General features: G+C 42.6%; 1 long non-coding RNA gene across 1 annotated transcript in view; it reads right to left on the bottom strand.

Moving 5' to 3' along the window:
• Positions 1-6,079, bottom strand: part of LOC309528859 — a 414,370-nt gene that overhangs the window by 86,918 nt on the left and 321,373 nt on the right. The gene's annotated exons all lie outside the window — the stretch shown is intronic.

The following is a 6,079-nucleotide window of genomic DNA, read 5'->3' as shown; positions in this document are numbered from 1 at the left end:
GGGTGAACGTCAGCAAGGAAACGTGGCAGCTCGGGCGAGCGGTTGACCTCGCCGGACGAGAGGGAGGGAGGGGCGGGGCCTGACAGCCTGTGTGGGCGGAGCCACGCTGGCAGGCGGAGGGCGGGATTCGAACTGAGGGGCAAAGTTACCTCTGGCCCCTGATCCGAGTCCCAGAAGAGCAGGGCCGGCCCAGTCGTGAGGCAAGGGGAGGAGGACGCCTCAGGAGCATGTAGACCGTTATTCTCAAAAAAAAGTTATTAGCTTTCACAACATTATAAACAAACACACAAAACAAACATAAATCATAGCCTTATTAAAAATTACACTTATTAACATTGTTAAGTGACTTCCTCCCTTCCCCTTGGTTGAATTTCATTGCATGTCCTTTTAACGGTTTTCCAAATCACAGTTCTTAAAAAAAAATAACTTAAACATTAACATCCTTAGATCTTCACATTATGAAATTAAACATATTAATTCATCACTTAACTTGAAATCCTAAGCCAATTAACTATCTGCAAGCTGTTTTCACTTAATTTAACTTAACATATTTAACTAATCATTAAATTTGATCCAATCTTCCTGATACTCCTCCTCCTTCTGGTCGCAGACTCTTCTAGTTAGGTCGGCTACCTCCGAGAAATCCATAATCTTCATCTGCCATTTTTCTATCATTGGTAATTCTTGGGTTTTCCACTTTTTAGCTAACAAAATACAAGTCGCAGTTGTGGCATACAAAAATAATTTAACATCTTTCTTGGGCAATTCCAAACCTGTTATTCCAAGAAGAAAGGCCTCTGGTTTCTTTATAAATGTATATTTCAACATTTTTTTTCAATTCGTTATATATCTTTTCCCAGAAGTCTTTCACCTTGGGGCAGGTCCACCACATATGATAAAATGTTCCTTCCTTTTCTTTACATCAGTGTTTCCCAACCGGTGTTCCTCGGCACACTAGTGTGCTGTGAGACATTGCCTGGTGTGCCGTGGGAGGGAGGCGGGCGAGTCGGGCGGCGAGAGGCGGGGCGGCGGCGGCGAGGAGAGGCCGCCCAGCACGGGGCTCTCGCCGTCTGCCTGCCTGGCTGCCTGCGTGGCGCTGACGTCATGGGGCTGTAACGTGCCCCACATAGGCACACGCGGGGCGGCGAGCGAGCTCCCTCCCACATCCCATCGCCGCTCGCTTCGGCCGGCCTACTGGGCTGTCGCAGGCGGAAGGCCTGCGCATGCGCCAGGTTTTCGCGCCTTCGGGATTCCCTTCACGCCTTCCTCCTCCCGGGTCCTTGAGAGCGCGGGAAGCGGCAGCGCGAGACCGGCGTTGAGCCTGGTAGGTATTGCGCTTGTCAAGGCAGTCATTTGGGAAATGAAAACTTGCAAAGCAAGCAACCAGTTCAATCTGAAGTACGTGTATGCTTAATATCCTGTATCTGAAACCTGTTCTGCCCCCTCCCCCACACTTGGTGCCATTTTCATCTACACATGCAGCAGAGTAAGTTGACCCAGAATAGTACCAATTCAGATGGCAGATGGGAGAATGACAGTGCTGAATGCTTTCCCATGTAGAACAGTCCCTGCAAATAAAAACCTAGCATATTTGGAAGAGGGATGCTAGCCTAACCATTACCTTCTATGCTGTTACTATTTTTTTTATTTTTTTTTTACATAAGTAAAAAGTGACCTTTCCCCATCTGGCATGGTGGTGTGCCTCGAGATTTTTTTCATGAAACAAGTGTGCCTTTGCCCAAAAAAGGTTGGGAAACACTGCTTTACATTTCCAACATAGATTATCACAGTTATGATATATCTTTGCTAATTTTACAGGAGTCAAATACCATCTGTACATCATTTTCATTATATTTTCCTTTAACGCAGTAAATGCGGTGAACTTGACCCCTTTCTTCCACAATCTTTCCCAATCCTCAAACATTGTATTATATCCTACATCTCTTGCCCAATCGATCATCACAAATGTAGATCTTTATTCTCTCCCTCCCCCCCCCCATCCCGTAGATCTTTCTTCAGCCCCTCTTCCCTGACTGGGGGAATGGGTGCAATTTTGTGGTTTGTCTGGGGCACCAAAATGTCTAGGGCCAGCCCTGCTGGAACGTATACAGGGAGCTGTCTTGTACCACCCGCCCTGTGGAATGCCCTCCCATGACTTTTAGAAGACATCTGAAGGCAGCCCTGTTTAGGGAAACTTTTAATATTAGATGAATTATTGTATTTTAATATTTTGCTGGAAGCCACCCAGAGTGGCTGGGGAAACCCAGCCAGATGGGTGGGCTTTAATAAATTATTATTATTATTATTATTATTATTATTATTCTACCAAGTCAAGCCCATTGCTCCATGTAGCTCAGTATTGTCTACACGGACTGGCAGCAATGGCTCTCCAAGTTTCCACGCAGGGAGCTTCTCTGGGGATTGAACCCAAGACCTTCTGAGCTATGGCCCTTTCCTCATTTATCTACTAAACCATTGGTTTGTTTAAGGGGGCGCAACATACACATTGCTACAAAGATATCAAGTGATGCTCAGCGATTCCAGAAGCTGTAGGTGGCAAGGTTCATCTTGGACTGTATAATAAAATATTACTATGTCAAATAATAGCAAAATCACACTTTTCCTGTTTTTCCTGCGTAATAGCAGAGGTGGACCACGTGATCCTTGGTGTGAGAATGGGGTGTGTGTGTGTGTTACAAATACACAAGTGTCCCTTTTCTCATCTGTGAAATATTGTTGAGTACAGAAAGTTGGAAACAACCGTCTGATTGAGAGATGGGAGGTCCACTGCTATAAAACAGTCATCCTGTCAGAACATGGTAATTTTATGCATGGAGGTGACATCTTGTAGGAATCGGGTGCTGTGTGCAATGATAAGAGCAGCTTTTCCGGCGGGGAACATTCCCAGTCCTCTGGAGCTTGTACTTGGGATCTTCTGTTGCAAGGCAGATGCTCTACCAATAGCCCTTCTTCCTGCATTGGAGCATAAAGAGAAATAGAAATAGCAAGACTAAATTAAGGCTTTAAATTTAATTTAAGCAGCCAAGGATGTACAAGGATCCAACGCACAGATCCAACGCCTTCACTAATCCAAGATTCTTGTCAGTGCCCTTGATAGTGTACAGAATAAAACCGCCATCTGGTTACAGTACTTGCAACTTACTTGATCTGGATACTGCCAGTTTAGACACTGCTCTCTCAAAGCCACATCAAAGCCAGACTAAACATGAATAGCTTTTTATCAGCAAATTAATGTAGCAAAGGCAACAAAGTGAGCAACTGTTCATTCACTTTCTGAGGAGCTACTCGTCTTTCGAAATTTACTGATTTTTCACTATCATGCAGAACTCAACTAGACACAATTCCTGCTAGCAGCCACCAGAAGCTCTGTGCAGAAAAATAGCTCTGGTGTGTGTTCGTTAATACAGTGGTACCTCGGTTTACGAACTTAATCCGTTCCGGAAGTCCGTTCTTAAACCAAAACCGTTCTTAAACCAAGGCGCACTTTCTCTAATGAGGCCTCCCGCTGCCGGTGCCCTTCCACCGTTCGGATTCCGTTCTTAGACTGAGGTAAAGATCTCAAACCAAGACACTATTTCCAGTTTTGCGGAGTTTGTAAACCAAATTGTTCTTAAACTGGACTGTTCTTAAACTGAGGTACCACTGTATGAGTTGGGCTCAGAACAAAGTTCCCATGGAGACCACAACGTCCTGAGTAGAACTAGAAGCACTCTTGGCATGGGCATCTCTTGAGATGATGATGATTATTATTATTATTATTATTATTATTATTATCATACATTTATTTCTACCCACATTTTCCACTGATGGGACTAAAGGCAGCTTACGTATAAAAATGAGAACCACTAAAAAAAGAGAAAAAGCCACCATTAAAAACAATTAAACACTGATAGAAGTAAAACTATATATGTGAACAAAATCTATTAAAACCATACAAAGAATTAAAATAAAAACTATGGCCCCAGCCCTTTCATTTAAAAAAGTTAGTTCCTGGAAGACTGTTGGAATAAAAAAGTCTTCACCTGCTGGTGGAAGCCAGTCTAGCTTCTCTAGAGAGGGAATTCCAAAGTTTGAGTTGTTGGGAGTCACTGTTTTGTATGCTCTGTAGTGTTTAAATTTTTTGATGTAAAGCTTTTCTGTTCAAAATACAACATTGGTGTAGAATTGTAGTGAATGCTGCATATTGCTCAATATGTGCAGTGTGTGTCATATGGAAAGCCATGGGAGGTGCTCAGCCTGATTCATAGGACGGGATAAAAGCAAATGGACAACTGAAATGAGTTAACTACAAATTTGAGTATTGCATAATTCACTTTACAGAACACCTGCAAAACAAGTTGAAAAGTACCATACAGTAGATGTGGCACAATGAGAGCTGTAGTGCAACAACACCGAGGGCACTACACTGGCTAGACCTGACCTAGACAAATAGGTCATATGCAAAGATTAATGTAAATAACACAAAAGCATATTCATGAGCTTGGTCTTGTTCAGAGAACCAGCATCCCTGAGAAGTTGCCTGGTTTAACACCGATATGTTTGGTCTGCAGAGCCCCCAGTGCAGTAAAAATGTCAGTTATTTAACATTGATAGGAGTATACATATAACCTGTTAGCTATCAAGAGAAGGCATTTCCCTTTCTAAACTGAGCATACCAATAGTTAGCAGATTCTGGTATTAATATTGGAGAGCTCAACCAAATACTTCAAACCCTGTCCATACTGACACAATGATAAGTGGTCAGAGCACCAAACAACAAGGGGCCAGAAATAGCTATTAAGAGGAACAAAGAAGTAGGGGTGGGAAGGGAGATGATAAATATTTGGCTTACAGTTGTTTTCTGTCTCTTGAGTATCTGTTGCAAAATAAGGGATAATATTCTCATGTCCCTTTGAGGGACTCATACAACTTTGATCATGCACGTGCATGCGCAGACCAGAAGAATCCTCTTACACCTGGAACTTTTGTGTGTGCAGGAGGTGGATCCAGCAAGCCTATCAGAAAACAATTGTGTAGATGTTTCCTACACAATTTTATTTCTAAATTTTGCATTTTATTCATTGCCAGCATATGGGTACAATGAAAAGCTAAACTTAAAAAAGCAGTTATCTGAATTGGAAGATAACTCCTTGCTCCCTAAATAAGTCAGCAAAAGGATTTGGGTGGTTGTGAATGTAATTATAACGTTCAGACATCTCACATTAGTCTAGTGCTCTCATGTTATGTCTCCAAAGATGTTTTAAAACTGGTTAAAGAAATGGTTGTGGACCAAAAGGTAACAGCAATCCTGTTTCCTTGTAAAGAACAAAAGCAGTGTCCAAATGACAAAGGCAGCCCATAATTATCAGCAGCCCATATTTCCACTGAGATGGCAAGCTGTGATTATATCCTAAAATGTCAATGTATTCTTATCTTCACCCTTTTTTGCAGGCAGAATGTTTTTGTTTTCTGTAGATAGTCTCTCTGCAGGCACCTGGTCACAGATCAGGAAGAGAATCTGGAAGATTCAACGAACTCGTGGGTCGCATCCCGTTTCCATGGACTTTTTTCCAAATGCAATCATTCTCTACATCATGTGAGAAGGGGGTTTTTAGCGTAATGGCAGAAGCTTTTAAGATGTCCGCTCATTTTATGCTGGGAGCTGCAACACAAATATTGCTTTAGGCCTGCCAAGTGTCCTTCCCAGAGCCAAAAGTTCATTTCCTGCTAGAACAAGTGCCTCCCAGATTAGAAGCCGTTCAGAACCTTACATACTGCATTTTAACTTAGTAGTGCCACCTTTACCTTCCAACATGGCAGGAACCCCTACTGGAACAAAATAAGAGGGGAGGGGACATTTAGCAACTTTTATCAGCCTGGGGGTGGGATAACCTGTTCACTGCAGTTCATGTTCCATTACATTACTCTACCATTTCTGAAATATACTCAGAGTCGCAAAGTGATTTCATGCTCTTTATTCAGCTCATAGTGGTGAGGAGGAATGAATGAATGTCCCCTCAAAGTATCTGCTTTATATACATTATTTACACAATGGGCTGCACATGATTGGCTAATTCTG

This window comes from Podarcis vaucheri (genome assembly GCF_965113315.1).
Source record: "Podarcis vaucheri genome assembly, chromosome: 3".
NCBI classification, from domain to species: domain Eukaryota; kingdom Metazoa; phylum Chordata; class Lepidosauria; order Squamata; family Lacertidae; genus Podarcis; species Podarcis vaucheri.
The sequence above is the reverse complement of the archived record's forward strand: the minus strand, read 5'-3'. Positions and strand labels throughout refer to the sequence as shown.